Here is a 12249-nt window from a genome sequence, read left to right as displayed (position 1 = left end):
ATTTTGGTTTATTTGAAAATACATTCTGAATTTAAAGTGCTTTCTGAGAGATACCAGATGACACAGAGGTTAGTTTATGTGACAGCTACACAATTTTATCACTACGCTACTAATGAGTGACAATTTAAAATGTTGCTTTTGCGGTGTATCTGTTTTATATCTGCACTGTTTTCTGAATTCTTCTGGAAAGTAAAACATGTTTTAGTAGTAACTTTTGTGGTATAGCTACAATGAGACAGCCTTTTTCGTGGCACAACAATACATTACTGTTCAGTACTTTCTTCATCACGCCAATAAGCATAATAACTACGATATCTATACGCAAAGCATTTCACTTTTGTTTATCATGAGGTAAGTACATTGACTTCTGCAGAACTTAGCTTTCGGAGGACGATAACTACGAGACTTCCACAGAGATTATCTTACAACATGACGCACAGTTTAGCGCTATAGTACACGTATGAGAGTGATTAATTTCGCACTTAAAACATTTATTTTTTTAAGATATTTGAAGTACAATGATACAAGGGTTTTCCGTGATATATTTCATTCCATTGCTGTAATCTGTAACACCTGAGGGTATAATTACATTAATCCTCAGGGGGGTACACGCTTACTTTGTGTACCATGTGTGTGGCAAGCACAAGGAGCCCTAGCTGATATGGTATTTGCTTATACAATTTTACACATCGGTACCATATTTCTCTAACACACAAATTACACAGCTATCTGATCATGTCACTGAGAGATAAACATTTTTTTTTACTACATCAGTGACAGATGTTTACGTAATTACACAGTTGGATAACTTCACACTTATGAAATTGTATTTTGTCTGTACTTTGTGAAATGCTCATATTTTTCCGGAACCATTGTGATACTATGAGAGCTTTGAATGATGTATTTGGTATGGGATCACGATTTTTAAAGTACGTTTGAGGCAGATGACACTTTTGACATGAGCACAGAATTTTTTTTTTAGGTTTTGAAATTATTGGAGGAAGCTACGACGATTTTGAGAGTTGACTGAGGTGTTATGATGTTATTATTATGATGACTATGTGTATTATGCTGTTGCGATATGTTTATGATCAATAAGCTGATGCTATATGCGTTATTTGATTATGCTACATATCTGTTATGATGAAATATTGAAGAAGTGTCGACGAATATTTATATGTGTAATAAGGTAAGGAGTAATGAATAGTGGTTAGGGACTCTGACTTGTGAAAAAGGATGTTGGAAACCAAGAATCGTACTTTAAGAATTATGAAATGTGTGTAAATGCCTGAATGTATCACAATGCCCGCGAAATTTTTTTGGACACTTTTATATTTACAGGATTTTGTTTCTACATTTGTAATGCAAATTCTCGACCTATGAAATTTTTATATGAGACTGTCACTGTAGCGGAAATGCTGTCGTAAATATTTCGTTAAGAAAGGTAAGTGACCTTGACGTAATGCGTTTTTGGTGCCCAGCTGAGAGGTAGTCATCTGACAAAAGAAAGCCATTAGGTGGAGAAAAAAAAAAGAGGCCATTATCCTCGCCATTGACATTCCTTTAGAGAAAGCATCGCAAATACGACACGCTCATTACTTGGAAAGATACATCTGCACACCTGATTATGACAAGCGTCTTTCTACGAGAGTTGAGAGAATTTCTACTAACTTATGAAATGTCACATGACTATTGAATGATATTTTTATGCTTTGCTTTTCATAGTTGCTTATTTCATTTGATATCTAGTTTCCAGCTGTGTTGCAGCATTGCTTTTATAAAATAAAATGCATTTGCTAATGTGAATACTTTCTGTCAACAGATCTATTAAATAATAATTTTGTGATCCACATTCTTAAAAAAAGGAGCACTTGGAAAGGAAAGAACAATAAGAAGGGACTAGTAACAGTAACAGCACACATAATTTTCTTTTCAAGTACATGGTAATATTTTTTTTACAATAAGTTGTTGTGGTGCACCACTTTAATTACATAGACATTAAGATGTGATTATACATTTCCTTTATCTGCATTGTTGTCTTTAGTGTACTATTTTTTCTGCTTGAGCTTTGTCATGCTTAGGTATAAGTTATAGCATTTACTGCTGCTGTTTGCCAGGCATACTGTTATTAAATTTCACTTTGTTTTACTCTGTTAATCTAGTTTTACTACTGATTTATTTTTCTTGTTTGCTGCGCATTGCCTTATATTAGTTGTAATATTCCATTTGCTTTGCTAATTTATGCTGCTTCCTTTGCAATTTTCCATTTTTTTTGTCATTGCTGTTTGTGTCAATTGTTTTGTACTGCTGCATTGCCTTGTCCCTTAGTTTAGCATCTGAGCTCAGTAGATTTAAGTTAGCTTAAGAGTGGGTAGACTATAGAAGAAAATGAGTTGCGATGAATTGGAAGAAATGCATTGAGAAGTTATACGAAAAAAGTACAGAAAGCAGGTATAGGTAGGATTTTCTTGGAAATAAATAATGAGGTAAGAAATATGTGAAATAAATACAGAAAGCATGCTTGGATAGGATATTTTTGGTGGAAGCAAAGGTTGAAATAAGACGAAAGATTTATGGAATGAAGTTTTGGGTTGGACTGCAGTACCAAATGTTACACTGAAAACAAACCCTGTCCTTTCCTTTTGTGTTATCCCACTATGTGTTTGTGTACCCTTGTGTATTTGTTTTCTTCCTGTCTCTGTGTAGTTTCATAGAATTTTTTCTTCTAATACTAAGCTACATTCACTATGATGAGGAATACTGTAATCCTCAAATATAATTGGCATTAATAATATGTTATTTACCTTGTAAATATGCTTAAACATTATTTATTCTGTTTTGTTTTAATGCTCATGTGTGAAGTTGATGTTTCAAAAGTTATTCTGATCTTTTATGTATTTACTTATGTCATAATTCCTGTAACACTGATGTATATGTTAGTTCGATTCTTTTGTAAAGCCTGTACTACAAATGTTATCTGTATTGTTATGTTCTTTAATGATGTATTTTGTACCTTTGTTATTGTATTCACATGTTATAAAATTGTAATTGACACCAGTTCATCAAATTAAGCAACTTGTAAGTTATATTTCACTGCACATGTTTCTGTTGGTCATAGTATATGGACAATATATGAGAAGTAGGGACTGATAGTGTTTGCACATGTGTTAATGATTCAGCAAGGGACTGGATAACAGCATTGCTGGTTCTAAGGACAATTCCAAAAATTTCGTGAGTGGACAAGTGGTGGTTTATGGACTTGCTATATTCTCCGCAAGACTCTTCGATGGTGATTCTGCACCTGCACAGTCGCAACAGATGGCTGCTGGCCGTCTCTACATGGACTACAGTGGGTCTGCATCTTTGATGACCCACCAATACCATTATTTCTACAAGGACTACAGTGGGTCTACACCTTTGATGATCCACCAATACCATTATCTCTACAAGGACTGCAGTGGGTCTGCACCTCTGGTGGCCCACCAATACCGTAATCTCTAACAAGACTACAATGGGTATGCTCTGTGACGACCTACCTACCAATATTCTTCAAAACTTCGACTGACTCTGTGGTGGGTTTGCTCTGTTGTGGACCATTACCTGTCTGCATGTCAAGAGTCAGCACTGTCTTTCCGTTGGAAGGGCAACACTACTTCTTCAAGACTGCATGGAAATTCACTACTTCCGTGTGCATTTTCTTTTACTGCTCAGACTTTTAGAAAAACACTGATATTTTACTGTGATGAACGATCAGGACTGTCTTTATGGATTGTGAGAAAGTTTTAGCTTTTGACCAACATTGTATCAATAAGTGTGTGCATTTACTATCTTTGTTATTGTAATTATGAAAAATTTTATCAAATCATTATTGGCCACTGCCCAAAACCATTTGTAAAATTTTTTGTGGGGAGCATGGGGGCTATGTAAGTAGGCTGTTTATGTTTTCTTATTGGCAACGTTACGTAGCGCTCTGTATGAAAATCACTGGCTGTGCTGTGTGCAGTCTGTGGCTAGTTTGCATTGTTGTCTGCCAGTGTAGTGTTGGGCAGCGGCAGCTGGATGTGAACAGCGCATAGCGTTGGGCAGTTGGAGGTGAGCCGCCAGCAGTGGTGGATGTGGGGAGAGAGATGGCGGAGTTTTGAAATTTGTCATGAACTGCTATATATATTATGACTATTAAGGTAAAAACATTGTTTGTTCTCTATTAAAATCTTTCATTTGCTAACTATGCGTATCAGTAGTTAGTGCCTTCCGTAGTTTGAATCTTTTATTTAGCTGGCAGTAGTGGCGCTCGCTGTATTGCAGTAGTTCCAGTAACGAAGATTTTTGTGAGGTAAGTGATTTGTGAAAGGTATAGGTTAATGTTAGTCAGGGCCATTCTTTTGTAGGGATTATTGGAAGTCAGATTGCGTTGCGCTAAAAATATTGTATGTCAGGTTAAGCACAGTCAGGTATAATTTTAAAAAGGGGACGTTTCAAGTTTCAGTTCGTCAAACATTTAATTCACTTTTCCCGGAGACAACACTCCCACATCACGATACTGTGCGACATTTGATTAACAAATTTCGAAGTACGGGTTCAGTGACAGATGCACTGAGAAGTGGTCGTCCTAGCTCTTTGTCTGAGGATAAACTACTCGATATTTCCATAAAATGTCCATGAGTCCGAACAAGTCAGTAAAAAAACTCGCCCAGGAAATCGATGTTAGCTTCGGAACGGCCCACACAGCTGTAAAGAAAAAATTAGAACTTTCCTCATACAAAGTGACAGTCGTGCAAGAACTGAAAAACACTGATCATGGCAAGAGACTGCATTATTGTCAATGGTTCATAAATTTCGTTCAACAAAATGGAAGGGATATTCTTAATGAAAAGTTGTTCACTGATGAGGCGTGGTTTCATACATCCTGGTACATGAACTCGAAAACTTATCGTATGTGGAGTACTGCTAATCCATTGTGTATTCATGAGGAAACACTTCATTCTGTGAAAATAGGAATTTGGATCGCCATTTCTAGACGTCAGATTGTGGTTCCCATGGTTTTCCACGAAACAATAAACGCATAACGATACTGCAGTGATATTCTGCACCCATTCATAGGAGAACTTGGGTTAAGTGAAATACTGAACGGTTATTTTCAACAAGGTGGTGCAACCGCGCATACAGCTCGCGTTTCAGTGTCACTGCCTGCTGATGTTTTTGGTGATCGCATAATTTCACAGGGACTTTGGCCTCCACGATCTCCTGACCTAATACCACCTGACTTTTTGTTCTGGGGTGCAGCGAAAGCAACTGTCCATCAAAACCGTCCAAAATCCATCGACGAATTGAAAACTGCAATATCCACTTTCACCGCTTCTGTTACAGAAGAAATGTTATAGCTTGTGTTTGGAAACACGATTTTACGAATTGAATTGTGTATTCAACAAAATTTAATGTGAAAATTTGTAAGTAAAAATGAATATTCAATAAATTAATAACTTGTATTTCACTGAGTTTCATTTCAGTATATTCACTGCGGCATACGGCACGCGCGGCTAACAATCATACGGCACTGAGGAGAGACTTTTTGAACACTCCGTACAAGCGCCTACCCAGTGCTGTGGCATAGCGCACTGGATAGCGTATAAATCTGCTGTGTAGAGGATCTACGTTCGGATCTCGTCGAAAGTAGTAGAATTTTTTCACGGCAGCTCTTGTAGACAGTATGTAATATGGGAACACATTAACATGTTTCCTTCCTACGAAAGCCATTATTCTCGATCTCATTCTTCTAAAAGATATTTAATGTCAAACTTGAGTATTTCAGCAATCTACCGGCCCTATCAAGAATTTTGCCAAACCAAAGGTATGAAGCCAAGAAGCGAAGCATGTTATCGAAGAGTTTTTGTGACCTGTTTCAATCTTAGCTTTCACAAACTGAAGACTGACACTTGTGCAAAATGTGACAAGTACGTCATGTTACTCATGAATTGTATTGATGATGCTGAACGTTGTAAGGTTGAAGTGGAACGACAGCAACATTTGGATTTAGTCCAGACTACTTACAATCAGAAAGACGGTAATAAAAAGAAAGCTGAGAAGAATTCCAATGTAGTAACCCTGGCCTTTGATTTGCAGAAATGTTTACTCACTCCTTTTCTACTCTGTGGTGTGGCATTTTACAAAAGACAACTTTGGACCTTCAACTTGACCATCTATGTAAAGAGACATAAAGAATGTTCTCCAGTATGTTTCACTTGGAATGAAACAGTGGTAGGAAGAGGTGGACAAGCAATAGCTTCTTGTCTACATAATTATTTGATGAAACTGGCTGACAAAATTGTTGAGGTACACCTGTGCAGCGAGTAGTAGAAGAACTCATGATTCATAGAAGATATTTGGAAATCAACCATAAGTTTCTTGAAGTTGAACATACTCAACTGGAAGCTGACTCAGTTCACGCAGCCACTGAGAAGACAAAGAAAACAACAGCTGTTGAAGTAGAACTGCCAAGAGACTAAGCCAAATTAATATGCATGGTTCCCCGAAAGCCACCCCTAACTGCAATAGAGCTGGAACAAAAGGACTTCTACAACTTTAAAGACCTGATGAGAAGTCATTATCTGCACAAGAAAATTAACACAGAAGGCAATCCTATTATTTGGAACAAGATACAATGGATGAGGTATGACTCAGGTATGCCAGGAATTGTCTCCTACAATCACAGTTCTCCTCAGAAGAACCATTCAAGATGATAGATCTGAACAGAAAGAAAACTCGACGCTTGTCTATGCCAAAACTTGCACCTATCTCTGACGCCATCATATCCATTTCAGAAAAGAAATTAAAGGACTTAAGGGATCTCCTTCCATACATCAGTGTAAGCAGTCGTCCATTCTACATGCAGTTCATCAAACACCTGAGAGCCAATGCACAGTCAGATGAAAGAGATAAACAGATACCTTATGAAGGGGAGGATGAGGATTGTCATGATGACGGAAACGAGTGATATATTTTTCTCTCCCCTTTTACAATAGCAATCGTAGTGTGTGCAAATCATTTGTCTGATATTCAGAAATGTGAATAAACAGTTTCTCCCCTGATTACGAGACCAAAGAGTGTTTTCATGATTTATGTTGATAAAATATGATTTTTGGAAAATATAACAGTTGCTATCAGTTATTAAATTCTTGAGGAATGAATAAAGTGATTTAATTAAGTACTAGGAAGTATTTATCTTAAAAGTACCTATTTCTGGTTATTCAGTATACCTGACCCTGAAGTCCAAACGGCCGATGTCAAATAATTTAAGAGAGTTCGTGATGTTAAAAAGGGTCAGTGACCTCTTAAGTCCTTTTAATTCTGAAGCTGAAAATTTTAGAAATTTATTATTTAAAAATAAGCTTTAGTTAAGCTGATTTACTATAATTATAGTAATAAATAGCCCCAAATATATTGTTAATAGTTGTCAGAAAATGACAGAAAATATTCAGAAGCTTATAACTTAAAACTAAGATTCTTGACATGGCCTTTTTAGAACCAAGCCACAGAGTTATCAGGAGACCAAGACCACCACTGCTAGGGAACTGGATGATAGCTCAACCGTGAACCACACGGCATGAGGGAAAACTGGTACAACTGATAAACTTACAAATTCAAAAAATGGTTCAAATGGCTCTGAGGACTATGGGACTCAACTGCTGAGGTCATTAGTCCCCTAGAACTTAGAACTAGTTAAACCTAACTAACCTAAGGACATCACACACATCCATGCCCGAGGCAGGATTCGAACCTGCGACCGTAGCGGTCTCGCGGTTCCAGACTGCAGCGCCAGAACCGCGCGGCCACTTTGGCCGGCTCTTACAAATTCAGCTTCAGATGCTACTCAATAATGATTTATTGTAGAATGTATGTATGCCCCAGTTTATATAACTTTTTAAATTGATTTAATTTACTTTCACTCCATTTTAAAACAAAAGGCCTGCTATTATAATGATGTACACAACAATGTGTTGTGTCCCCACTCATTCCCTGCCATGCCAACATATTGAAGTAAACAGATAACAGTGCACTCACATGTAAACCACCATGAGCCGTAAAACAAGTAGCATATATAACCTACTTGACTGTAACACTGTCAACGGCACTTCGCGAGCCTTTCCTTCAGGAAATGTTTGAATCATAGCATCAGAATCTATTTGTCTTGTGAAACTATATTCAGTTACCTAGGTTCCCAAATCTGTGAAACGTTGATGATGCATATTTGATTTGAGACAACTTTTAACATGAGTCAGAGGGCTGAATGACTTTTTTCATTCGGTTTCAGTCACTGGAAGAGTGTAAAATATGGGCATTGCTCCACATAATTCGAAAACAGACTTAAAATTTTAACCCCATGCATCTTATTCAAGAGTTCCAATGGTTCCAAATAAATGTATTCAAAGTCTGAAGTATGAATTGTTTTCAAATATTTAATTTCTTCTTTTAAATCTGTTATCATATCATTATGGTGTTCAATGATAAATCACTGGCATACCTCAGCGACTAGATCTTCAGTTATCTTCGAGTATTTCCATGAAACCCAGATGTTTCATCTAAAATCTTCGCTATTTTTTTACTGGGATTTCAAGTTAGACAATAGATTGTCAACAATGATATAAAATACATTTATCCTGAATAAATCTTCTGAATTAATACTTGTCACTTCATTCCTGATTTCATCACGAAATAATTTCCTCTTCTTAAGGTGAGCACCTTCACAAGCTTAGGATCGATGTTAATTGCACTGGCAACAACTTTACATCTGGAAAAATGGCGTCCCAATCTTTGTGGAGATATTTTATGGCAATTAATGAGCTCTAAGAGTGTCTTACATCAACATCAAGGTAGCTGATGATTTTTTTTTTGTGGACCCACAATCCTATAAAACTTACGGAAAAATATAACTGCAATTTGACTGTATGATATGCTTTATTGTATGATCCAGATTTCAGCCTTAGGCCATTTGCATCTGTTACAAATGCCAAAAATCATCTGTGGAAAACAAGTCATAATTCCTTACAAAAAATCATCGGAAGAATAAAAAGTAAAAAGCCGAAATTTACACTATTTACGGACACAGACTGTGTGAGTGCACGAACAAACTGATATCAAGGCTTATCAAGATTGATGACTCAACATATCTTCATATTATTACGTATAAAAAAATACATAATTAACTTTTTTCCTGTAAGGTCGTCCACAACGACAATCTATATCTATTATTTTAGTAATTGATTACAGTGAGCATTTCAGTGCTCATCAGACACGAAATATAAAGAACTTCCAACACACAGTTTCAGAATTTACCATCGTTGTGGACTGCTACTGAACAGATTATTAAAGAAGATGAATCGCTTTGAAAAAAGTATCTGCTTCATGACAATTCTCAGCTACATGAACTCCACATAAGGCTACGACAAACACACACAGAAAATTTTGCAAGAAGATATACTGAAGTAAATGTGTGTGACCTCATTTATATACTCTCTAATATTACTTCCGTTATCATAACCTTGTACATGGCATTGACTGATAGGAAACGACCATTTCACAAGTGTTTATCGAATTAAATGTGCAACAGTAACTTCCTTTTCCTGATTACAATCTATAAATTCAAAACACGTTCATTTATTTCGTTTTTATCAGTTTCCTTCTTGAAGTAAATATAACACAGGATTACTGTTGTTTGAATTTGAAATCAGGAGTTGCATAAATAATAATATTGAATAATACTTCTCATTTTCTCTCTTCCAAGATGGCACTTCTGACATGATGGGCACAACTAGAAGTAAATTCATTCTGAGTAGCACCTGACACTTGTAACCACTTTTAGGCTTCTTGTAGGGCTCTGACCTTGCTAATGTGTTTTGCAAGAAATGGATCACAATGACTCAAAAGTTCTAACATTCCGAGGAAATCTCCATATTTCGATCTCTAATTTTCTGAGCTAAGCCCCTGAAGTCCAAGCGTCTTTTACCAAGAAATAATGTCACATTGAGTAACATAAGAGGTTCTGCGTAAGTTGGCTACTCTACAGATGAATGACAGAACATAACCATTCATGTCATTTCATGTCTTCACTTTTACTATTCTCCCAGGACAATTTTATAGAAACAAATATTTCATTTTGTGCTTACTCTTGAATGAAAAATATTTCCTGTATACTCATTTTTCGTGTAAAATCACCTTGCGATGGAACTGGGATGCGTTATCTCCGAATGTTGCCGTGTACATTGTTAGGTAATTTTGTTGATGGGCCTTTTAACAATAAGAAAGTGCATTTTGACTCCATCACAAGGTGGTTTTGGTGCACAATGTCTAAAGAAAAAATAGTGAACTCAAGATTAAATGGGAAACAGCACTGTATGCAATTGGCCAGTATGACTTGTAGAATTTAAGTTGAAAGGAAGAGCTAGATTGATTATGCTGGTGCTGTGCTTATGTTCCTTTATTTATTATGTGTTACAAAATTTATTTTACAGTAGCACTATTGGTCATCCGAGCGTTTGAGAGACTTTTACTCCCCGTACCAACCCCTCCTCCAACCCCAACCCCCCACCCCCCATCTTTCAGGCCAGGCGACAGGCATGGATCTCCATCCCAAAAAACTACTGACATCTGGCACCTGTACAGCACAATGCATGCATGTTTCAAAATTCAGGCAGCTAGACCGGTTATTAATGTACCAGTATTTTACAGCTGCAATGGCTTTTTCTCGTGCTTACATTCAACTGTGATGTTGCACTGTTAACCACTTAAATATGTTATCTAGACAAATACATTCCCCAAATTTCATTAATCTAGATTAATTAATTTTTGGTGTTCCGGTATTTTTTAAGTCAGCGTAACTTTGCATGTGTTAAGATTATCTTGTTCAGTGCTTGTCTGGACATCAGGATTGAAAATTCCAATTCTTTTTCCTTCTTCCTATTGCCAGGAATCGCAAAGCCACTATCAGCCGTTCTTGTAAAAATGCTCACCTCACACAAGCACAGGGTTATTCTAAATGATGAACCCATTTTCAAAAAATCGTATGTATTCAAGTACAAATCCAAAATGAACAAGCTTTATACCAATGAAATGAGGAGGTTTCTAAGATTTTGGTGGGCGGCGGCAGGCGGGCAGTGATGATTTCAGAAGCGGCCGGTAGAAATCGCGTGGCAGTAGGGCCATCTTTCCGTTTCACTGTCAGTTTTGAGTGAGAAGGCGACTGTGGAGCACAAGGTTTTCTACGTTCTTGAGTTCGCGAAAACTGAGGCGCAAATTGCAGTGCAGCGGACATTTCGTACCAAATTCGGTATTCAACCAACAACTCGCAAAAGCATTAGCCTTTGGTTTTAGCCCTTTAAACAGAATGGGAGTGTGTGCAAAGGAAAAAGCAGAGACTGACTGCATGTGTCAGAGGATGATGTCCGACGGATCCAAGTGCGCAGTCCCAGTACGTCTACCAATAGACACAGTTGAGAACTTGGAATACCCCAACCAAGTGTATGGGAAGTTCTGAGACGGCTTTAGCTTTACAAGAGCTACCGATTACAACTTGTGCAAGCTCTCAACCCCAATGACAAAGAGAATCGTCTTGCATTTTGTGGTTATGTGCTAGCAAAGATGGAGAATGACGCATTTCGACAGCGTGTAATTTTTAGTGATGAAGCGACATTCCACCTTAGTGGAAAAGTCAACAGACATAATGTTCATATAAGGGGTTTGGAAAATCCACATTCGTCATTGCAACACGAAAGAGACTCACTGAAGATCAACATGTTCTGTGCTGTATCCCGTACAAAGGTTTATGGACCATTTTTCTTTGCGGAAGGAAGTGTAATGGGAATCACGTACTTGGACATGTTGGAACAATGGCTGTTCCCTCAAGTTATGGAAGATTCCCAGGACTTCATTTTCCAAAAGGATGGAGCTGCGCCCCATTGGCACCATGATGTTTGAAGCTTTCTGAATGACTCTATTCCTCAGCACTGGATCGGTCGCAGGGGACTTGAGGACCTGGCTCTGCACTTCTAGCCATCGAGATCTCCTGAGCTCACACCCTGCGACTATTTCTTATGGGGTTATGTGAAGGAAGCTGTTTACGTCCCGCCTCTACCAACCACTCTGAACAATTTATGGAACCGGATCACAGCTTCAGTGCACTCAGTAACAGCAGATATGCTTTTGGGTGTGTGGGACGAGTTTGGCTACCACATCGATAGTTGCCTTGCAGCCAACGGT

This window comes from Schistocerca nitens, chromosome 4 (assembly GCF_023898315.1).
Source record: "Schistocerca nitens isolate TAMUIC-IGC-003100 chromosome 4, iqSchNite1.1, whole genome shotgun sequence".
NCBI lineage: Eukaryota > Metazoa > Arthropoda > Insecta > Orthoptera > Acrididae > Schistocerca > Schistocerca nitens.
This window is presented reverse-complemented; position numbering follows the sequence as displayed.